Source organism: Phascolarctos cinereus, unplaced genomic scaffold (genome assembly GCF_003287225.1).
Source record: "Phascolarctos cinereus isolate Bilbo 61053 unplaced genomic scaffold, phaCin_HiC Scaffold_3;HRSCAF=262, whole genome shotgun sequence".
In the NCBI taxonomy this organism is placed as follows: domain Eukaryota; kingdom Metazoa; phylum Chordata; class Mammalia; order Diprotodontia; family Phascolarctidae; genus Phascolarctos; species Phascolarctos cinereus.
In genome coordinates this window covers 71,236,118-71,261,011 of record NW_027555736.1, presented here as the reverse complement: position 1 = coordinate 71,261,011, position 24,894 = coordinate 71,236,118, and the positions used below count along the sequence as shown (strand labels likewise).

At 38.9% G+C, this 24,894-nt stretch overlaps 1 protein-coding gene across 6 annotated transcripts in view; it reads left to right on the top strand.

The window, feature by feature from the left end:
- SHLD2 (shieldin complex subunit 2) overlaps nucleotides 1–24,894 on the top strand; it is a 90,535-nt gene that overhangs the window by 4,303 nt on the left and 61,338 nt on the right. The window lies entirely within an intron of this gene.

Genomic DNA, 24,894 nt, shown 5'->3' with positions numbered 1-24,894 from the left:
TTATGAAGGGCTTTGACTACCAAATAGAGAATTTTATATTTGATCCTGTAGGAGATAGGGAGCCACTAAAGTATCTACTGAATTGGGGGGCAAGAAGGTGACCTGATCTGACCTGCATTTTAGGAAGATCAGTTTGACAGTTCAGTAAAGGACAGACTGGAGGTGGGGAGAGACTAGAGGCAGGGAGACCAACCAGCACTCTGTTGAAATAATACAGGTATGAAGAGGTGAGGGCCTGCACCAGAGTAGTGTCGTTGTGAGAAGAAAGAAGAAGGCATGTAGGAGAGATGTTATGATGGTAGAATCAATAGAACTTGACATAATAGGTATGGTGGCTGAGAGAGTGAGTGTGAGGAGTCAAAGACGCCAAGGAAGATGGTGGTACCCAAGACAGTAATGGAGAAATTAGGAGGGGAGGGTGGGAAAGAAAATACATGTATTGAGCTTAAGATATCTAGAGGACGTCAAATTTGAGATGCTCAATAGGGAGCTGGAAGCATAAGTTATATAAGATCAGATAAGACCAGAGATCAGAAAGAGAGGTTAGGGCTGAATAAGTAGATCTGAGACATCTATGTAGAGATTATTGTCATATCTGTGGGAGTTGATGAGATTGACAAGCAAAATAGTTAAATAGAAAAGAGGGCCCAGAGCAAAGTCTCAGAGGGCACAAACTATTTGTGGGTAAGACCTGGGTAAAGATTCAGCAGAGAAAACTGAGAAGGGGGAGGCTGAATTAAGATGATAGAGTGAGAAGAAGTGATTGAGTTTAGCTTGCTACTATTTCTTCTCCACAGCAATCTAGAAAATTTACCAATCCAAATTCTGATTGGGAAAGCACATAAATGGGGTACACAAGGCAGAATTTATATAGGAGAGAAGACAGTAGGGTAAAGAGTAGGTAACACTTGAACCTTACTCTTATCTGAATTGGCTAAAAGAGGGAAGCATATACGTACAAGCATAGAAATCCATCCTACCTAACAGGGAAATAGGAGGGAAAGGAGCTAAGGGAAAGGTATGGGGAGGAAATAAGGGGGAGAATAGGTTAAGGGAGGTAGTAGTCAGAAGCATAACAAGACTGTTAAAGAAGGCTCAAGGAAAAAAAGAGAAGAAAACATATCAAAGAATAGGATGGAGGGAAATAGATAGTCATAATTTTGAAAGTGAATGGGATGAACTTGCACATAAAAATAGAAGTCTATAGCAGAATTTATTAAAAACCAGACCTAGTAATGTGTTGTTTATGTGAAACACATTTGAACCAGAATGACACGCACACACAGAGTTAAAATAAGCAGCTAGAGGAGAATCTGTTATGCCTCAGCCAAAATAAAAAAGGCAGGTGTAGCAATCGTAATCTCAGACAAAAAGAAAAAGAAATCTAATTAAAAGAGATAAACAGATAAATTAAAAGAGATAAAACTACATTTTGCTAAAAAGTACTATAGACAGTGAATTAATATCAGTACTAAACATATATGGACTAAATAGCGCAGCATCTAAATTCTTAAAGTTAAATGAATTACGGGAGGAAATAAACCATAAAACCAAAAGGTAGGAGACTTCAATTTACTCTCTCAAACCTAGATAAATATAACCAGAAAATTAAAGAGAAAAGTTACGGCGATGAATAGAATTTTAGAAAAGTTAGCTATGATAGATCTTTGGAGACTACTGAATGAGAACAGATAAGAGTATGCCTGTTCTTAGCTGTATATGGTGTGTACAAAAATTTACCATATATTAAGGCATTAAAAACCTCACAAATGTAGAAAAGCAGAAATATTAAATAAATATTTTAGCAACCGTGATGTCATAAAATTACATTCAATAGAGGGCCTTTGAAGCAAAGATTAAAAATTCATTGGAAACTATATAATTTAAGCTGAAAGAATAATGAGTCAAAGAATAAATGAAAAACAGTCAATAGTTTAACTGAAGAAAATAAGAAAAAAAAACAGTCCCAATTAGGAGAACCAGGAGATAGCATCATCAGGAAAACTAGAGAGAAGAAAATATCAAGAAAAAAGAAAGTGATCAACAGGGTCAGAGGCTGAAGAGAGATCAAGAAAAATGAGGATTGCAAAAGAAGCCATGAGATTAGTCAGTTAAGAAATTGGTGACTTTGGAGAGAGCAGTTTCAGTTGAATGATGGAGTAGGAAGCCAACTGCATTTTCACCTGCAGAGTTAAGAGAGTGAGAAGCATCAAGTATAGCCTTCTTAAGGAGTTTAGCCACAAAAATGAGGACACATTTGGGATGTATCTAATGAAAGTTTTTTGAGGATGGGAGACACAAGGGTGTGTTTGTAGTCACTAAGGAATCAGGTAGTAGACAGGGAGAGATTGAAGGTTAGAGAGTGGGGATGATAGGGGAAAAATCTGGACAAGATAGGATGGATGTAAAGAGGGCCACCTCTTCATCTGAGACAAGCAAAGAAGCTGATGATGGCAGAAGGCAGCTAGGTGATAGGAGTTGAGGAAGAGTGGAGAAGAGGGAGCTCTCGGCAGAATGGCCTCAGTTTTTCCAGTGAAATATGATTCAGGGTTCTCAGCTGAGGGTGTAGGGGGTTGAGGACCCCTAGGAGGTTTAAGGAGGGATGAAAAGGTTTGGAAGACCTGCTGTGATGAGTGGGATAGTGAGTCAGTTAAGGAGGTATAAAAGGATTGACTTGTCTCAGTGAGGTAACATAAATTTGTAGTGGACCCAGTCAGCATAGTTTTGTGATTTTCTCTAGCTTCGTTCAGCACTCATGATTTAGGAGTGAAGGCAGCAGAAGGTGGGAGTATAGGCTGAGGCTTGGTAGAGCAAGATCTTCAGTAGGTTAAGGGACAAGTGGCTGGTGTCTCAAGAAGAGGACAATACAGAGTTGAACTGGTTCATCAGGGTAGGAAGCTGGTCAAGGTAGGGAAGGGAGATGAATGTAGCTAGTGCAGGGATGATGGACTGACAAAGAAATGAGGGGTGGAGGAATTGGAGGTCACAGCTTGAATGAGGAATAAGATTTGGATTTGCAAGGCAGAGGGAGAGGCAGAATAACAAAAATAAGGGAATTTCAGAATTCATCAACATAGAAGCAGAACACTTGTGTGTGATGCCAGGGTTAAAGGTATGACCATCTCTGTGTGGGACTAAGTTGAGGGGGAAGAGAAGTTTATGGGAAATGAGTAAATTGAGGAATTTGGAGGTTAGGGTGTTTGAAGGGGTATCAGTATGAAGTTGGAGTTCTCTAGTATGAGGACAAGAATTGGAAAGAGAACAAAGACTGGCCAAGGCCCAGAACTTGTTGAGGAAGGAAGAAGAGCTTGCTGGAGGTCTGTAGACAACAGCTACCCCAGTCTTGATTGGGTGATGGAGATTCAGCAAACTTCAGAGGAGAAATTTGTGAGGGAGAATCTGAAAGTGGCAGTGGGGAGCAAGAAGTGTTCTCATCCCTCATTAGCCAGTGGGCAGGACAAGTGGATATAAGAGTGAAAGTGCATCAGGGCTAGAAAGAATGATCGAGGAGGAGGGAGCCAGGTCTCATTTAGAGCAAAAAGAGCAAGAAAGGAAAAAGGTTTAAGATGGAAGCTTGTTTGGTACTGGTGGAGCAGGAGTTCCAAGAGAACACAGTGGAAGAGGTAGGCGGAGTTGGATTGAGGAGGGATGGCATTAAGGAAGTGGTCAGTGGGGAGTTGAAAACCTTTCTCATTAGGAGAGGAGGAGGATTGGGAATAAAATAATCTGAAGAATGAGTTCAGGTAGTTGTTACGATGGGAGGGCAGTGTCCACTGCTGTGGAGACATAGGTGCCTTGGAGTGTGATGAAATGTCTAAACCCAGCAAGATTGGCTGGAACCCGCTTGTGAAGGGCTTTAAATGCCATCCAGAGGCTTTGTACTGGAGGCAGCCTCCTGGAGCTTCTTGAGCAGGGGAGTGACAGGAGTCAGCTCTAAGCTGTAGGAATGGCAGTTGGGCCATTGTGCCCAAGGAGAGAGAAATTAGAAACTGGAAGAACGATTAGGAGGCTATGGTAACAGATTTAAGCTGAGCTATAAAGAACAAAGTACAGAATGGCTTCTGGGGAGGAGGTGGGGCAGCCATGGTCTCCAAGCTTAGCTGCCACTCACAGAGTTCATCATATAGTGGCTACCCCTTCCTCTATACTCTCCCACCTTCCTGGGGATTGGGGCCAGACTCTTTATGTCCTGTTTTCCTATACTCTATTCCCTCTTCCTCACATTCAGACACTATGACATAAGGAATGATGCTGTTCAATTGATCAGCATTATCTGAGCTTTGAATAATAGGAAGACATTACTACTTTTTTTTTTTTGCTTAGGCAGTTGAGGTTAAGTGACTTACCCAGGGTTACACAGCTAGTAAGTGTCAGGTGTTTGGTCTGAAGCCAGATTTGAACTCAGGTATTCCTGACTCCAGGGTTGGTGCTCTATCCACTGCGCCATCTAGCCGCCCCAAGATATTACTTTTAAAGCTTATGAAGTGCTTTACATCAGTTATTTCCCTTGATCTCACCACAGTCCTGTGACGTAAGTACTCTAGGTATAGGTGATGTTATCATTATTTTATTACAGATTAAGGAAACTGAGTCTGAGGTATAGCTGTTTGGTTGCTGTCCTTTGTTCTTGAAGAGGACCAAAATGACATCAAGTTTCAGTGTGTCTGACTGCATGTGATCAGAACAATACTAAACTAACTTGGAATGTTCTACTACAGGTCAGGCGCAAATACTCTGTGTGAACATTTAGGGTGGGTTCTCTAAATTTATGCATCTTGCGTTTCTTTTGAGCTGTTTGAATTCTGCTTTGCTTGTAGAGCACAGCACCTTCTTGATGCAGGCATGCCATGCTGGGCGGTCCTGTGCCAGTATCTCCCATGTCATACTGTCAGCTGCAGAGCTCTTAAGCAAGACCTTGAGAGTGTCCTTGTATCCCTTCTCCTGACCACCGTGTGAGCACTTGCCCTGTGTGAGTTCTCCATAAAATAGTCTTTTTGGCAAGCATACCTTTTGCATTCCAACAAGGTGGCCAGCCCGGTGGAGTTGTGCTCTGTGAAGCAGAGTTTGAATGATACCTGCTGAATTCTCTTGCAACAAGAGCTGTTCTTCTTTCAGCTCTACTGGATTTTGTGTTGTCTGTAAGTGTGCAACATTCTATGTGCTGATGGTTGAGTGGAATTGTCGGTGCAGACATTTTTGTGCATTTTTTTGTTTCAACCACAGAGTGGGATTTCCCGCCTGCCATAGTAATCAGGCCAGGGTTGGTAAGCAGACAATTTTTAGGGTACCTATTCTAGCCCCTTCGTCACATCAGGAGGTGAGCAGCGCGATCCTTTAAAGGCTGCTCAGACACCCAGGGGACTGCCAAATCCCAGTGCTCCTTCCAGTGAGAAATCAACCCTATGGCCTGGGCTGCCTGTGTGAAATGTTGTGATTACAGCTCCCAGTGTATCCGCACCTGCTGCTTCATCACTTTCCTGGTGCCACAAGACTTTGAAATAGGTAAAATGGTATGGGTAATGTCTTTTGATTATGCATAAATTGAATTTAAGTGAGGCAGAGTCTGAGGTGTAGCTAGTGAATCAATTATGCTACTTAATAATCAGTAAATTGATGGGGGGCGGGGTTTGGTAACCAAAGATGCCATTTGAAACTCTGAAACTCTGAAATCAAATGTGTACTTTCTGACAGGGAACTCCACTGACAAGTGAAATGGTGGACATAATTAAAAGTCTAAAGGGATAAAAGTCTTCAGCTTCTCCTGCTGAGGACCTGTAGCTTAATCATGAGACCCAGCAGTTTCCAGCAATCTGGGCAAGGAAAGCCAATTCCATCTGATCCTCTCTGGCTAGTTTTCTTCTTCTTGAGCTAGATTGCCCTAAACTGTTAAAGGAGAGGATCAAGGACAGAGTTTTTTCCTCAGGGTAAGGGTTTTTGCCCTAACTGTTTTGTCTTTATATTCTGAACAGAAATGAGGTTTCCCAGTTGGGTGGGGTCCTGCCCAACCTAGTTAATGTAGCCCTGAGGGCTAGGAGTAATCTTATCACTTAGTCATGTCCTTCTGAGACTGACCTTGTCTGGAGTTGGATCTTAAAAGAAATAGGAGGGGAAGGATGGATCACTAATTAATAAATAGTCATTAATATAATCTCATAATATTAATTATCCTCAGAGAAGTTCTGAGGGATGATTTAAACTGAAGTCTTGTGTTCTGTCTTCTCTGTTCTACTCCCTTTGAAGTGTATTTGGTTTAATTGTCTTGTGGCTGGGCAAACCAACTTTCCACTTTGGGTTTTAATCCCCTTCTAAAGGTTTTCTTTTTCAAGGCCTCACTGAAATGAACTTCCTGAGATTTCTTGTGAAGTTAGTGTCACTAATAGTAGATGGGTAGAAAAGCCCCACAATTTTTCTTTTTTTTTTTTTAGCCTCAATTTTTTTGTTTGGCCTTTTCTTAGATCAAATTGTAAAACCTTTCATTCTTTCCGTAGAATGTGGATGGGGAGCTAGCCTCAAAATCAAGAAGACCTGGATTTAAGTCTTGTCCTGGCTCATTGTTCACAGGCAAACCACTGAACCGCCCTGAGTCCCAGGAGATTTTCTAAGACTCTAAGAAATTGAAGAGCACTAGCTGTGGAGTGCATTTTCTTACTTGGCAGAAGTTCCCTGCTGGTTCATCAGTAGACATTTATTCAGGTCCTATGAGGTGCCAAGCAACTGCATTGGACCCTAGATACAGATAGAAGTGAAACAGCTCCTGCCCCCCAAGAAACTTATGGTCTAGTGAGGGGAGAAATGTGGACATATAGAGATAAGTAGAAGGTAGATAAAAGTCTTTTGGAGTGGTATGCAACAGTAGCTAGGAGGTGGGCAGGGAGACTAGGAAAAGCTTCACTTACAAGGTGACAATTTTGGGGGGGAAATTAATTTATTTTTTTCCCTCCTCCCCCAACAATTGAAAATAAAAGAAAAGCAAAACCCTTATTATAAACATGCATTGTTAAGTGAAACAAATTTCTGCCCTGGACATGTCTAAAAATTTTTTTGTCTCATTCTGAAGAGGTCTAGGGGTTCTGGGGTGCTGGGACCCCAAGATCGCGGTACCGGGCCCTGCCTGAAAAAATTCAATTCAAATCTTCAGCAAGAGGAAAAGTTTATTGGTGGTAAAACATATAGGCCGGGTGACACCCATAAGGACAGGCGGGCATGAGAAAGGCTCAGCCTTTTGGGGCACGAGAGATTCTCAGCTAGGTGACGCCCTTAAAGACGAGCGGGCATGAGAGGTTCTCAGCCTTGTGGGCCTGAGATTCTCAGCATCTGAATGAGGGCCAAGGTGGATCTTAAATACTAAAGTGACTTTGGGTGGCCAGAGAAGGGGGTTGGGGAAAAGGTCTAGGTAAGAATTCTAATTGGGGAGGTCAGAGAGATTGAATAGACAATGGCTAGATAATGGAGGGAACAGGAAGGCAGAAGGTTGAAAGGCATCTGCACAAAATCAGGGTGGGGCTAGGACTTTCAAAAGGAGATAAAGGAAGGCCTTTCTGGGGCCTATAGACAAAAGGGAGCCTAAGGCTTTCAAAGGGAGATGAGGGTCTGGGGCCTGTGAGTCAGATTCCCTTTGAGGCAAAGGGTGAAGATCTTGGCTTGGGCCCGGCTCTCATCAATTCTACACTCAGTCCTTCACCTCCATAAGAAGGTTAGTGGGGAGGTGGAGCCAAGATGGCGGAGTAAAAGCAGTGACTTGCTTGAGCTCTCCTCCAAACCCCTGCAAATACTCATAAAAAATAGCTCTAAACAAATTCTGAAGCAGCAGAACCCACAAAAAGGCAGAGTGAAACAAATTTCCAGCCCAAGACAACCTGGATAATTGATCAGAAAGGTGTATCGCACCAGGCTGGGAGTGCAGCGCAGCGCGGCGTGGGCGCTGGGAACCTGGAGTAGGCCTCAGAGGACTGAATCGTGGGCAGCTGTGGAGGTTTCCAGACTCCTCAGTCCACCAATGCCAAAGACAACTTAGAAGGTCAGTGGGAAAAGTCTGTTTCTGTCGGTGCTGAGAAAGGAAGGTGGGGTTTCAGCTCCATTCCCCAACAGCTTGGCGCTGGGGGGGGCAGCTGCTTCCCGAGCTTCCCGCCCACAGACTGAGGGGGAATCCAGTGGCTGATCAGAGAGGGATTGCAGGGATCTCTTTGCCAGTGCTGAGGCAGGAATCTCTTGCTTTGCCCATGTTTGGATCTGGGCCACAGTTCTGGGCAGCCATGCTGGGGTGAGGAGCGCTGGCTTGGTGGAGCTTGTAGTGATTGCGGAGAGAAGCCCCTCCTTACCTCGCCCTTTATCATACCACCTTGGAAGAACTGAAGATTTACAGGGCCCTACAAGTATCTCTGAAAACAGCTGTACAAACCCCCCGAAGCTTGGGACAGTACATTCTCCACACTGGAAGCAGATTCGTACCTTAACAAAGAGTTTAAAACTCAAGTAATTGGCCGGGATCATGAGCAAGCAGCGCAAAAAGAGTCAGACTATATTATCTTACTTTGGTGAAAAAGAAGATCAAAATATACAACCAGAAGAAGATAACAAAGTCAAAGCTCCTACATCCAAAGCCTCCAAGAAAAATATGAATCAGTCGCAGGCCTTGAAGAGCTCAAAAGGGATTTTGAGAAGCAAGTAAGGGAAGTAGAGGAAAAACTGGGAAGAGAAATGAGAGTGATGCAAGAAAATCATGAAAAACAAGTCAACAGCTTGCTAAAGGAGACCCAAAAAAATACTGAAGAAAATAACACCTTAAAAAATAGCCTAACCCAAATGGCAAAAGAGGTCCAAAAAGCCAATGAGGAGAAAAATGCCCTAAAAAGAAGAATTGGCCAAATGGAAAAGGAAGTCCAAAAGATTACTGAAGAAAATACTTCCTTAAAAATTAGAATAGAGCAATTGGAAGATAGTGACTTTATGAGAAATCAAGACACAGTAGAACAAATCCAAAAGAATGAAAAATTAGAAAACAATGTGAAATATCTCATTGGAAAAACAACTGACCTGGAAAATAGATCCAGGAGAGAGAATTTAAAAATTATTGGACTATCTGAAAGCCATGATCAAAAAAAGAGCCTAGACATCATCTTTCAAGAAATTATCAAGGAAAACTGCCCTGATATATAGAACCAGAGGGCAAAATAGAAATTGAAAGAATCCACACTCTCTCCTGAAAGAGATCCCCAAAGGAAAACTCCTAGGAATATTATAGCCAAATTCCAGAGTTCCCAGGTCAAGGAGAAAATATTACAAGCTGCCAGAAGGAAACAGTTCAAGTACTGTGGAAACACAATCAGGATAACACAAGATTTAGCAGCTTCTACATTAAAGGACTGCAGGTCATGGAATATAATATTCTGGAGGGCAAAGGAGATAGGATTGCAACCATGAATCAGCAAAACTGAGTATAATCCTTCAGGGGAAAAAATGGTCATTCAGTAAAATAGAGGACTTTCAAGCATTCTTGATGAAAAAACCAGAGCTGAATAGAAAATTTGACTTTCAAATACAGGACTCAAGTGGAACATGAAGAGGTAAACAGGAAAGAGAAATCATAAGAGACTTATTAAGATTGAACTGTTTACATTCCTGCATGGAAAGATGATATTTATAACTCATGAGACCTTTGTCAGTATTAGGGTAGTTGGAGGAAAAAAATTATATGTATGTATATGTAGATAGATAGAGGGCACAGGGTGAGTAAAAGATTAAGGGGTCATATCTGGAGAATAAAATTAAGGGATGAGAGAGATTATACTCTAGGAGAAAGAAAGGGAGAGGTAGAATGGGGTAAATTATCTCACAAAAAAAACAGAAAAGAAAAGTCTTCACAGTGGAGGGGACAGGGGAAGGTGAGAGGGAATGAGGAATCTTATTCTCATAGGATTTGGCTTAAGGAGAGAATAACATACACATTCAATTGGGTATGGAAATCTGTCTTACCCTACAGGAAAATAGGGGAGAAGGGGACAAGAGAGCAGGGGGATGATAGAGAGGAGGGCAGATTGGGAAGAGGGTAATCAGAAGCAAATACTTCTGAGGAGGGACAGGGTCAAAAGAAAGAATAGAATAAATGGGAGGGCAGGATAGGATTAAGGGAAAGAGTTAGTTTTTCACAACATGTCTACTATGGAAGTGTTTTGCATAACTGCACATGTACAACCTATATTAAGTTGCTTGCCTTTTCAATGAGGGTGGGTGGGGAGGGAGGAAGGGAGAAAATTTGAACTAAAGTTTTAAAAACACATGTTTTAAAAAAAGTTTTCACATGCACTGGGAAATAAGAAATACAGGAAATGGGGTACAGAAGTCTATCCTGCTCTACAGGAAAATAGAAGGGGAAGGGATAAGAGAAGGGGGGAGAATAGAAGAGAAGGCAGACTAGGGGAAGGGATTCAGAATGCATGCCATCTTGGGGTGGGGGAGGGTGAGCAATTTGGAGCTCAAAAACTTGTGGAAGTGAATGTTGAAAACTAAAAATAAATAAATTTATATTTAAACAAAAAAAAAGGTTAGTGGTATGTTTCATCATCAGTCTAGTGGAATGGAATCCTAGTCAGTCATCATGCTAATCAGTGTCTAATTCTTTCAGAGTTGTTTGTCTTTACTATATTTTTGTCATTGTATAATTTGTTCTCTTGATTATGTTCACTTTACAAGAGTTTATATAAATCTTACTAGGTTAAGAAGAGACAAAAAAAAATGGGCCTTAAATTTAATCTTGAAAGGGAGAAGAGATAAATGGATTAATCAAGGGAGAGAGTTTTGAGGTTGGGGGATGTTTGGGCAGCAGGCAAGCAGCCAATAGACAAGGAAAAATTGAAGATTAGTGAGTGGGGATAGATGAGGATGGGATCTAGGCCCCAAAAAGGAAAAACCCTGGACTTTCCCACCAAATCTCTAGTGGTTGCCTGAAACCATAATATCATCAACTGGCCTTTCTTTTTGCTGTACCCAATCTGCCAATTCTCTGTTACCCTTAAACTAGTCTAGGCCTCCATTTTCTTTACCTCCCTATGGCCCCAGGTCACTTCCCACCCTTAATCCTAGCTAGGCTCCATTCTCCCTTGGCCTAGTGGTCCAAGTCTCTGGCTTTCTATTACCTCACAGTCCCCACAGATTACTTGGCCACTCCTAGATCTCTCCCATAGTCTTTCTGTATATAAGGTCCATTTCGTCTCCATTAGGGTGCTCAGATTCTTATAATCTACCCACTGCTTAGATTTTTGCAATCTAGCCAATATATATGCTCAGATTCCTTAAGAGTCTCTGGCTAATATGGAAGAAGGCTTGGGTCCAGATCTTTTGGGCAGAACCTGCATGTCATGATCTCGGGGTCCCAGTGAAGAGATCTAGGACTTTGGGGTGCTCCTGGGGGATACCCCCAGATTGCGGTACTGGGCCCTGTCTGAAAGAATTCAACTCAAATCTTCTTCCAGTCCGAGGAAAAATGAGATTCTCAGCCCTGAATGGGGGCCAGGTTAGGTCTTATATACTTAAAGTGACTTTGGGTAGCCAGAAGAGGGGTCTGGGAAAAGGATTTGGGAAAAGGGTCTGGGTGGGAATTCTGATTGGAATGTCTAAAAGATTGAATAGATAATGAAGGAACTGAAAGGCATCTGAATGAGATTAAAAGGTAGGCTAAGGCTTTCAAAGGGAGATGAGGGGCTGGGGCCTGTAGACAAAGGGAAGCCAGATTCCCTTTGGGGCAAAGGGCAAAGACCTTGGCTTGGGTCACACCCCATCAACAGTATCCCTGAACCTCTAGACCTCATCTGGGATGATGGAAAGTGTAACAGGCTGGAGAAGTTGGCATAGTTTAGATCTGTTTAGGAGGTTAAAAAGATTGCCTTGCTGTAGTGGAGCCCCAGTTTAGATTACTTAACATGAATTTATAGTGGACCCAGGAAAACAGTGTTATTTATAAATTCCCATTATAAAATTTTAAAGTATTAAGAGTGTCTCAGCAGAAAACTCATAGTTTCATCTAAGTTTAGCCAACACTGACAATATGTTATTATTGAAATAATATTGAAATAGAAGGCAAATAAGAAAAAAAAGGAAAATTTTAAAATACTTTATCCTTTATTCTACCAACACTGTTGGTGTTATGGATATTTTTACTCCCCTTTACAAATTAAGAATAAGAGATTTTAACAGTCTCACCCAGAGTCACACAGTAAGTTAATTTGCAACAAAGATGTTACTTCTCAGTATTTTCCATGTAATGTTAATGTTTTACCCTAAAAAATATGTGAATGTGAACTGTTTGTTAAATAAAATCATTTTGTGTAAGTAGAGCCTATATGAGATTGCACGCTGTTTTGAGGAGGAGAAAATTTAAAACTCAAAATCTTAATGGAAGTGAATGTTGAAAATTAAAACTAAATTATTTTTAAAAAATAAAATCATTACTAATTTATCCTGTAAGTCAGTCATTTCCACTGCCTATATAATATCTGACAATTATGTAGTGCTTTTAAGTTTATTATTTTTGTATTTCTCATAGTTATGCTTGCTTACTGTTAATTACTTTAAATGGCTGAGAGGCAACATTTTAAACTAAATCTGTCTAGTGTATTAAAATATGCTGATAGAACAAAGTAATTCCATTTTAGTTCAAAAATAGGATTTACTAATATTTGCTAACTGTTAATAACGTTATCCAGAGAGAATGATGAATTTCCAGTCTCCCTCTGACAGTAAGCTAATCAGAGGTTAATAAAATTTGCTTCCTCAAGCATATGGTTAATATTATTTTATTTTTAAAATCTCTGTTGGTATTTTTTGTTTTTATGTTAACTACATTTTCAGTATATTCTCCTGTCTACCTTGAGAGCCATCATCCCTTATTACAAAATGTAAAAAAGAAGGGGAAAACCCCATTTCAGCAAAACTAACCCCCACTTCTATTATCTGACATTGTATACGGAGTTCTATTTGGCCCTCTGACTTGACAGCTTTCATTGTTGTCCTTCGATTTGTGGTGGTTGTTCTTTCCATTTACCATTTCCATTTCCATTATTCTACTCTTCGAATCTGTTGTTTTCCTGGTTTTGCTTACTTCACTTTGTATCATTTCTATGTCTTCCTGGACCTTTTTATATTTGGTATATTCATCATTTTTTAAAAATACTTTTTTATTGATATCTTCAGGTTTGTTTGTTTTTTATATCACCAAAATTTCCCTCAGTAATCCTTCCCCTCCCCCCCTTCCAGAGAGCCATCCCATATAACAGGTAATATATATATATATATATATTTTTTGACTAGGCAGTGGGGTTAAGTGACTTGCCCAGAGTCACACAGCTAGTCAGTGTTATGTGTCTGAGGGCGGATTTGAACTCAGGTCCTCCTGAATCCAGGGCCGGTGCTCTATCCACTGTGCCACCTAGCTGCCCCAACAGGTAATATTTTTAAAGGGAAAAAAGAAGAGAAAAGAAATAAGGAAAACTGATATTATATCACAAAGTCTGAAAATGTATAATGTGCCATGTCTGTGGATCTTCTCCTATAAAACTTTAGGCAAGAGCGGGGATATTTTCTCATATCTCCTATTTTTAGAGCCAGGCTAGATTGTTGGAATTTTGCAACATTTACTTTTGATTCCCTTTTGGTTAATCTTCCTGCTTACATTCTTGTTGTCACTGAGTGTTGTTATCTTGACTCTCATTACTGCATCAGTTAATTTAAAGCCATGTTTCTCTGTATTTTTCAAATTCATCATTTCTTATGGTAGAGTAATCCTCCATTACATTCATGTACCACATTTTGTTAAGTCACTCCCCAATTGATGAGCATCCACTTTGTTTCCAATTCTTTACTGCTATGAAAAGTAATAGTCTTGTTGTTTGTTCTCCATTTTTGAAAAGGACCAATGATATCACTGGGTAATATCTTGACTCTGCCTCACTTCAATCCAATTCATGTGCAAAAAGTAATACTATACATGTTTTGGTGTATATGGCCACTTCTTATTGATGTCCTCTTGTAAAGGAATCTCTGGGTCAGAGGGAATAGACATGTTAGTCACTATTTCTATAATTGCAAATTGCTTTTGGATATGGTTGTACTTATTCATAGCTCCACACAAGTAGACTTGTATGCTGATCTTTCCACAACCCTTCCAGCATTAACTATTTGCATCTTTTATCAACTTTGCTTATTTGCAAGGCATGACAAAATCTGAGGGTTGTTTTGATTTGTGTTTCTCTTATTCTCAGTGATTTGGAGCATTCTTTCATATGATTGTTAATAGTTCTTTTGGGAATTCTTTGTTCATATCATTTGACCACATTCAAACAGAGCAATTCTAATTCATCTTCAGTTTGACCAACTTGATTTATTCCTGTATTTATTGGGAAAGCTTCTAGTGAACCAAATCCTCATTGCATATGATGCTTGCTTTTGGCTTTAGGTAAATGCTTTTTATGATATTAAAAAAGGTATAACTATACCTGGACTTTGTGTACTATTTAGCATAAAAGAATATTATACTTTTTGTCAAAGTCTTTTTTCTGCATCTGTTGAGGTAATCATATGGTTTTTTTATATTTTTGCTGTTCATATGATTAATTATGGCGATTGTTTGCCTAATATTGAACCATCTTTGCATCCCCAATTTAAATCAAGCTTGGTCACGAAGAATGATTTATGGCTTGGAGGCTATTTGGCAGATTTTATTGAAAATTATTTAATCAATATTCATTAATGATATAGTCCACAGTTCTTTATCCTTCCCTGGTTTAGGTATTAGGACTGTATTTGTCTCATAAAGAGTCTAGTAGAGTATTTTCTCAATTTTTGAGAATAATTTGTGTGGTATTGGTACTAGTTGTTCTTTAAAAGTTTGATAGAATTCTCCTGTGGACTCCAAGAGGCATGGGAGTTTTTTTCCTTTGAAGCTAATTCTGTTTCTCTTCCTAAGATTGGATGATTTAAGATCGCTCTTTGGTCTTTGTTAGTTTGGACATTTCATAGTTTTGTAATCATTTCTCTGTTTCTTTTGTGTTCTCAGTTTTGGTAACATATGACTGCACATGGTAGGTTCTGATAGTTCTTTTAATTTCTTCCGGCAATGTGAATTTACTTTGTTCATTTGCTGTTTTGTTCAATTAGTCCTCTTGACAAAAGGTTTGTCAATTTTATCATTTCTATAGGGTTTTTTGTTTCACCTTTAAAATTTATATTCTAATTTTTTCTTTTTTAAAATTTTTAATTAATTTATTTTGAATTATCAACAATCACTTCCATAAGCTTTTGAGTTTTAAATTTTTCTCCCCCTCCATTCCCACCTCCCTCCCCAAGATGGTACGCAATGTGATACAGGCTATACATATATATATATATTCCTATTAAACATATTTTCACATTAGTGGTGTTATAGGTAAGAATTAGACCCAATAGGAGGAACCACCAGAAAGAGGAATTAAAACTCAACAGAAGAAAAAAATAGCAAATAGTATGCTTTGGTCTGCGTTCAAACTCTATAGTTCTTTCTTTGGATTTGGATAGCATTTTCCATCATGAGACTTTTGGAGATGTCTAAGATCCTTGTATTGCTGAAAAGAGTTAAGTCTATCAATATTAGTCATTGTATAATGTGGTTGTTACTGTGTACAACGTTCTCCCGGTTCTGCTCACTTCACTCAGCATCAGACCATACAAGTCTTTCCTGGTTTTTCTGAAGTCAGCCTGTTCATCATTTCCTATAGCACAATAGTATTCCATTACATTCATATAGCACAACTTGCTCAGCTGTTCCCCAGTTGATGGGCAGCCTCTTACAATTTCCAGTTCTTTGCCATCACAAAAAGAGCTGCTATAAATAGTTTTTGTACAGGTAGGTCCTTTTCCCATTTAGCCCTATTACGTACATATTCAAAAGGAATAGCATGTTGTACCTAATAGATTTGCAGTTTTATTGCAGAAACAAAACAAAACCTAAACCACTCCTGCAGGAAATAGAAGATAGGCATATTTCCTCTTACTAGGAATTTTCACGTGTCCCACCTGAGCAGTTCATTAGTACCTTTTTCCCTCTCCAAGATCATTTTGTCATTAAGTCTCCTCTGGGGGCCATGCCTTTTCACTCATCTCAGCGTCACCTTCGCCCCAGAGCTCTGATTCCCCTTCTCCTGAAGCAAGATGTTGTCCTCCCAGAGGGAGCGGCCTTTCCAAACACTATGGCCCTATGGATTATACCCACTGTAAGGTTCCCCATCTCCCATTATAAAAGATCTCTTTCCCCCAAGGAAGAGTTTTGAACACCCCTTCCTCCACTGAATTGTGGTTTTCCCTTTTCTTTATAGCCATTTAAATTCCTCCATTTGCCACTTCACCAATTCACCAGTAGGCTTGCTTTCTGAGAGACTGTGAAAGTTATTTTTCTTTCATTGTTATCTATTGCATCTATTCCCCTTTAGCTTCTTTCTCCTCTATCCCTTTTTTTGTACCTTCCCATTCTGCAGTTTAGTCCCTTGCTGATTTACCTGTAGGCAGGATTTTATGAGGTTTTATCCATGCTACCGCAGGCCTTTTCTTTCTTAATTACTTCTATTTGATTTTGTTTTCACTCTTAATTTCTCTGTGTATTTTTAGAAAGAAATCTCTTAATGGTCCTTAAATGGTCCTATTGTTGTTGTTAACCTCATAGTCTTTCTAGCTGCTGCCCCCACCCTTTTTTCCCTAGCATAATTTATTTTACCTTCTTTGGGTGCTGCATTTGTTTTCCTTTTTTGTGTTTTTGTTGCTCAAGGTATTTTCAAAGCAAATAATTTGCTTAGGTATGGTTTTCTTTGTTGTGGTGCTGGGAATAATAAACCAAATGCAAAAAACAACTGCTTTCATTGTAGACTAAGAAGAACTTAATTCTTAGCCTTTCCAGAGGTTATCCATTTTTTCCTCCAAGACACTTGGAATATGGAAATAGGAGGTGTACTTTTCAAAATCAAGGGGTAAACAAAAAAATAAAAGCAAGCATGGGAAAATATTGTTATGATGGGTGAAGAGTAGAAATAAGAAGGCTAAGGAACTCAAATTTTGTCCTTAAGAACATTTTTGAGGGAGAGAGTTGACTAAAGGTTTGTTTTAGGAAAATCATTCTAGTACATAGGAAGAAATGGAGTTCAGTCAGGTCTTTAGTTAACTACATTAGCTACAAGAAGTGCACAGTACTTAAATAGCTGCTCTCTTCAGTACATTGACCTATTTTGTTACCATTTTTCTGAAATATTTTATAATCAGATAATCAAATGAATCTGTAATTTTATCCATTGTATGTTCTCTCCAGTGATTCAGGGCCTAACCCGTCCATGCCTACCCATTCTGTGTCATTCTTGTTTATGGATTCCCATAAAAACTTATAATAGGAAGTCTACCCATCATTCTAGGACTTTCCTATATTGTGAATTTTTGAGGACAGCAGTGGGACACATAGACTATCCACTGACTTTCTCTCCTACTTTTCATGTTATCAGCCCATTTTCTTTTTCACTTATACATTTCTTTGATATATTTTATTCTGATTCTTTGTAATTCTCTTTGGATTGTGATACAGCCTGACTGCTTGTCATCCATCTCTCCATTGCACTTTAGATAGTTTTAAATTTTATTTCCTTGGAGATTATAGTTTTCTGTGACTTTGTGATTTTTAAAATACCACTATTAGTAGAGTTATTGATATTTTAAAGATGTTTTATTAAAATAATTTTGTAGTTTCCCAAAAGCAATTTAGTTCCCTCTCTTCTATTCAGTTCTGGACTCAATTCGTTGTCTATTTGCTGTATCTGTACAAGTTGTTATACACTGATGGACAGGTTCTGTGGTGTGTCCTTTCAGTCCCTGGCACTCTACTCAACTCCAGGCTAGTATTATCAACAGGATATCTTCAACTAGATCCCATTTGTTGTTGTTGTTGTTCATCCTTCATTCTTGAAGAGAACCAATCCTGTTATCTTTCTCCCAAACTGTCCCCTATTTTTAATTTTCCTGGATCTGTTGAGAATACTGCCATTCTTCCAGTCATCCTGGTTGCCAACCTCGTAGTCATCTTTGACTCTTCCATTTCTCTTTTATCATGTGCAGTTAGTTATCAAGTTTTATAAATGTTTTCTAGACGATATATCTAACATCTTTCTCCTTCATTTACATGGCTACCAATCCGTTGCTGGCCCTAATAACTCTTCCCTCATCTATTCCAGTAGCGTCCTAATTGATTTCCCACCACTTGTCTCTTTCTCCGTCTCATACTTCTCATAGCTGCCAAACTGATACTCCTAAAGTATGTCACATGCCTGCCCAAGAAGCTCCTATTTTCCTCTTGAGTAAAGTATTAACTGCTCTGGCTTTTAAAGCTCTTCACACTCTGAATCTGGCTTTCCAAGCTTATTGCAAAACATTATCTATCACACACATTTTGCTTTAGCCAAGTTGGTATACTTTCTAGTTCCTTCATGTGACTTTCCCTTATTTCTGGGATGTACTTTCTCCTCATTTCTGCCTTATGGAATCTCTCTGACTTCCTTCAAGGTTCATCTCAGGTACCATCTCCTACAGAAAGTCTCTTTGGTTTCCCTATTTGCTCAGGCCATTTCTCTCTAAATTATTCCATATGTACTTTTTATGTTGTATATCTAGTTTTCTATATTCCTGTGGGTACTTCCCACCCAATATAGTATTAGCTCCTTGAAGGCAGGGACAGTTTTGGTTTTTTGCCTTTGTATCCCCAGCATTGTGGTAGCATTGTGTCTGACACATAGTAGATGCTTAATAAATGCTTAATAATCAAAAAAATGAAGGAATTCAGCTTCATACCATAATCAGGACAATATTCATTCTTCAGCCACTTGTTAATCTTCCTGTGTATAGAGTTAGATCAAACTCCTAAGTGATTATAGATCTCATCCAAAGCTTCATTCATGCAGCACAGTGTCATCCATAGGCAGGAGCAATTGGAGGACCTCAGTATCTATTTGGAATCCTCTTTTTATTTCAACTTTACTCTATATCTCTTCTATGACAGTAACAAACACCTTACAAACACCTTTGGAGAGCAGGTATCTCACTGTTTTATGTCTTGCTTAATATTAGTAATCAGAGGGTCATTGAACAAGATAGACATGTGTATGCATGATTATCTCTTGTCAAAGGACACTCTTTAAGAATCACTTTCCTCTATGGAATCAAATGGTTTGGGGTTTTCTTTTTTATAGTCAACAAACAAGCACAGTAGGATCTTGTATTCTTTTCATCTTTCTGTCATTGTGTGTTAGTAAAAATGTGGCTTATTGTGAAATATATCTTGCGCAAATCTTCCTTTGTTCCCTTCTAATAACTTTATCAAGGATAACCTGTTGTATGTGTAATTATTCTCCTTTTTTTGGTAAATGATAAAATCTGAGGTTCCCCCGTGTCTTTTTTTTTTTCAGCCAAAGACAAGGTTTATTAAAGATCTGCCATGTTAGCCAAACTCTTAAGGAATCTGAGCGCCTGTGAGTTATTGGCTAGGTTGTAAAAATCTGAGCAGTGGCTAGATTATAAGAGCATTTTAATGGAGACAAGATAGACCTTATATACAGAAAAACTATGGGAGGAAACTAGGAGTAGCCAAGTAGTCTATGAGGTAATAGAACTCCAGGGACCTGGACCTTGGCCAAGGGAGAATGGACCCTAGCTAGGATTAAGGGTGGGAAGTGGCCTGGGGTCATAGGGAGGTGAAACAATGAAGGCCTGGGCTAGGTCAAGAGTAACAGAATTGGGAGGTTGGGCTAGCCACAATGAAAGGCCAATTGATGGCCTCAGGGGAACACCAGAGACCTCCTTGATCAAGTGGGAGAATTCAAGGAGAATCCCTTAGACAAATGGTACCCAAATTCTTTCTGGGGTAAGTGGCAAAGGTCTCAAGCTTAGGCCCATACCCCATCATTCCCCCCTTAAACAAATGGGACCCAAATTCTTTTCCACTCATGCCTTCTTTACTGTCTTCTCTAACCACCTTGAAATTTTCTCTTAAAAATACCCTCAAAATGTGCCACCTCCAGCATGGACTTCCTCTTTATGCCTTTGGTCTAATCCATCTGCTTTCCCCCTTGTGTCTTCTTCAGTGCTATTCACACCTCCTGTATAAGTACATGTGGGACTGTGATGTTAGAGTCCAAATGTGGTAGTTTATTGGTTGTGAAAAGAGTTTGTTATACAGGTAATTGCAGGGATTTCTGTCTTTGAGCTGTTGTCCTCCTAGTTTTATCCCCAGTTGGGTTTCTCTTTCCCCAACATTTCTTCTGGTTTTGCTTTGTTTTGTTTCTCTTTTGTTTCTTGCTGTCTTCTGAAGACATATTGCTCATAATCTTCTGTAATATTTAACAAGCAAGTGTATGTCCTAAAGCTGAGGTGCCATTGGCTGTTGTAACTGCCTTTGTCAAACTGTGTTTGTTAATCAAAGTAATTTTTAGGTCATTTTAGTCTCCTCTTTATGGCAATTAATTTACATTGATTAAACTTTTGTATGAAATTATTATAGTGTTGATGTCTTCCATCCATTTCCCATTTTTCTGCATCAATAATTTGCTTAAATAGATCAGTTTGGAATTTTTATTGCATTATGTATCTGTTTCTCATTTTTATTTTGCTAGTTTTGTATGAGTTTTGATTTTTGATCTAAAAGGTTGGTGTTCTAATTATATACAGACAGCTGACTCAGGAGTTATTGCTACATCAGTTGCAAGCTGTTTAATATCTATTAAAATATAATTGTGAGAAATGAAAGAGTTAGGTTTCCACATAAGTAGATAAGAAATCAGTACAGACAGGCTAACTTTGGCGGGTGGGGAGTGATAACACAATTCTAGGCACAAAATGTACGCGTTAGGGGTGGGTCATACAAGGAAGATTGAAACCCAGGAGGATTAGGACCAATCCTGATCCAGAAGGGAGGAGTTAGGCAATCACTAACTATAAAGCTTGCCCTGGATTCTTTTACCGTGCTCATTTTCTCTCCTTCCAAGGAGGTGTACCCACTTCTCCCAAGAGTTGAAATGACACACTTCAACCTTTTTAATAAAAAGTCTTTGAGACACCAATCTTCAAAACTGAGTCTGGGGTCATATTTATAACAATAATCAGTTTTATTTTTTGTTTTATCATTTGGTGCTTGCCATATCGAGTGCCTTCTCATTCTTCTATTTAACACAATTCTGTCCCAAGGAAATTTCTTTTGTGTTTTAGGTTTACTTTTTGATGATAAATTAATTATCAGGCTACATAAAGTATGTTTAGTTTAGGGGGCAAGAAGGTGGGAAAAGTGGGAAGAAGGCACTGGTTGGCTTTTCCTTGCATGTTGGATGAAATTCTAGCTTATGTGCTTTGGGACTTGAGTACACATGTTCATTCATATTTTGAATATGAAACTTTGAGTATATTGTATAGATGGTTCTGTCAGTTGTACACTGGGCATCATTTGGTTAGTATTATTACTGTTTCTGATTCTCTTTTCTCAAATACTTTTGACTTAGTAGATTTTGGTATATTGTTACTTAAATTCTCAATATGCTCCTGTTAGTCATCTTGGATGCAAGAAGATAACTTATATCTCAAACATGAAACTTACTGAGCTGGTTAAGTAGTATGTTAATTCTATTTTGGTTGTAAAATAGATGATCAGGATAAGGGTAGGAACCCTTACCTCTGCTAAGTCACCTGTGTTAGACTGCTCACTGGCTGATTTATGGATTTTGTCACCAGCCATTTGTGATTCATGTGATTTGATAAACCAGGAGATATTCAGGAGCTGTTTTTGTTTAAATATGTCAGAGATAACTTGCAAATCTAGGCATGCCATACACCATCCACATCTACCATCAGTAATAAGACTTGCCTGTTTTACATAGTGAAGAAATGCCTATACTAAAACTTCCAGAAACTTCTAATTTTTTTTTTTAATTAGGCAGTGGGGTTAAGTGACTTGCCCAGAGTCACACAGCTAGTAAGTGTTATGTGTCTGAGGCTGGATTTGAAGTCAGGTCCTCCTGAATCCAGGGCCGGTGCTCTATCCACTGTGCCACCTAGTTGTCCCAGAAACTTGTAATTTTGTTGAAGAAGATGAACTTGATATTTCAAGTTGTCATAAAGAGGCTCAGATATCAAGGTAGGAGCCCTATGTGTGAGTAATATCTCCCATTTGAAGTGACCTTTTCATCCTCAGATCCTTATTTAACTTAAATGGATCTAAATGATTTAGTTTGAGTTAACTTGTCCAGAATTCAAGCTGATCTTTTGGACTAAAATGTTCTGCAAGAGGGCCCTAAAATATATTCAAAACACGAAACATTTCTTGAGAAGTATTAATGATGTAAAGAATTCTCAGTATATCTCAGGGGATCAGAAAGTGATTATTTTTTAATATAAATTTATTTATTTTTAGTTTTCAACATTCACTTCCACAAGTTTTTGAGTTCCAAATTGCTCACCCCTCCCCCCACCCCAAGATGGCATGCATTCTGAATACCCCTTCCCCTGGTCTGCCTTCTCTTCTATCTCTCCCCCTCCCTTCTCTTATCCCTTTCCCCTTCTATTTTCCTGTAGAGCAGGATAGACTTCTGTACCCCATTTCCTGTATTTCTTATTTCCCAGTTGCATGTGAAAACATTTTTTTAAAAACATGGTTTTTAAAACTTTGAGTTCCAAATTTTCTCCCTTCCTCCCTCCCCACCCACCCTCATTGAAAAGGCAAGCAACTCAATATAGGTTGTACATGTGCAGTTATGCAAAACACTTCCATAGTAGACATGTTGTGAAAAACTAACTCTATTTCCCTTAATCCTATCCTGCCCTCCCATTTATTCTATTCTTTCTTTTGACCCTGTCCCTCCTCAGAAGTATTTGCTTCTGATTACCCTCTTTCCCAATCTGCCCTCCTCTCTATCACCCCCTGCTCTCTTGTCCCCTTCTCCCCCTATTTTCCTGTAGGGTAAGACAGATTTCCATACCCAATTGAATGTGTATGTTATTCTCTCCTTAAGCCAAATCCTATGAGAATAAGATTCCCTCATTCCCTCACCTTCCCCTGTTTCCCCTCCACTGTGAGAACTTTTCTTTTTTTTTTTTTGTGAGATAATTTACCCCATTCTACCTCTCCCTTTCTTCTCCGAGTATCATCCTCTCTCATCCCTTAATTTTATTCTCCAGATATGACCCCTTAATCTTCAACTCACCCTGTGCCCTCTATCTATCTATCTATACATACATACAATTTTTTTCCTTCAACTACCCTAATACTGACAAAGTTCTCATGAGTTACAAATATCATCTTTCCATGCAGGAATGTAAACAGTTCAATCTTAATAAGTCTCTTATGATTTCTCTTTCCTGTTTACCTCTTCATGTTCCACTTGAGTCCTGTATTTGAAAGTCAAATTTTCTGTTTAGCTCTGGTCTTTTCATCAGGAATGCTTGAAAGTCCTCCATTTTACTGAATGACCATTTTTCCCCCTGCAGGATTATACTCAGTTTTGCTGGGTAGGTGATTCTTGGTTGTAATCCTATCTCCTTTGCCCTCTGGAATATTATGTTCCATGCCCTGCAGTCCTTTAATGTAGAAGCTGCTAAATCTTGTGTTATCCTGATTGTGTTTCCACAGTACTTGAATTGTTTCCTTCTGGCACCTTGTAATATTTTCTCCTTGACCTGGGAACTCTGGAATTTGGGGCTACAATATTCCTAGGAGTTTTCCTTTGGGGATCTCTTTCAGGAGGAGATCTGTGGATTCTTTCAATTTCTATTTTGCCCTCTGGTTCTAATATATCAGGGCAGTAGAAAGTGATTATTTTTCACTTGATTACTTCTCAATTATACCAGATACTATTGTTTCATATGTAAATGGGATATTAGCCATAAATAAAAATCTACTGCACTAAAAAACACTGGCTTTAAATGAATTAATTGATTTTTGTGAGGAATGAGAAGTGGTGATATAAAGGGAGAGGAAGATATGTGCTAAATCAACCACTGATTCATCCTCAAAAAGTTTTCTTATTATGGTTATACATCAGACTTGGCTTAGTGAAAATTTTGTCCAGGTAATATATCAAAATGGCACAAGTTTTCTTTATTTTAAAAATAGATTTTCAGCAGTTCATGAGTTGAAAATAAGATTTTTGTGGGTACCTTATATATATAAGGGAAGTGATGAAAGATGAGCATTTGAAGATCCGAATGAAATTGGATTTTCATGGAAAAACATTTTTAGAGTGACCAGGAATTTTTTGGGAAACCATAAGGTGGATGATTACCAAGAAATCAGCACACAGGGAACACTTCTATAAAGGAACCTTTGCAGTGTTCTGTCTTTTAGGTTGAGTTAGACAAGTATAATTTTATTTAGTAAAAATATAATACTATGATTTATGTGAAAAAAATAGTGGGTGACAGATAAAATCTGAAATTAATTTTGCCCACTTTTCCTCAATAATATGAGGTTCATCAGTTTTTATAATCGTGGCATAAAAAATAGTCTCTTTTTTTTGGTCCAGTTTTTTCCCTTAAAGAAAGTAATCTTGATTTATTGGCATGAGACTTTTGTCTAGTTTACAGGTTTTTGGCCACTCTTCTTACTTCTGAACCATATTTTCCAACTCTTTCACCATCCTTTTTAAGTATCTTTCAGAACCTAGGGTCACCTCCACGTCAATATAAGGCATCAAGAATAGGACTTTGTGGGGCGGCTACGTGGTGCAGTAGATAAGAGCACGGGACCTGAAGTCAGGAGGATCTGAGTTCAAATGCAGCCTCAGACCAGACACTTGACGCTTACTAGCTGTGTTACCCTGGGCAATTGCCTTTAAAAAAAAATAGGACTTTGTTAAAGAATAT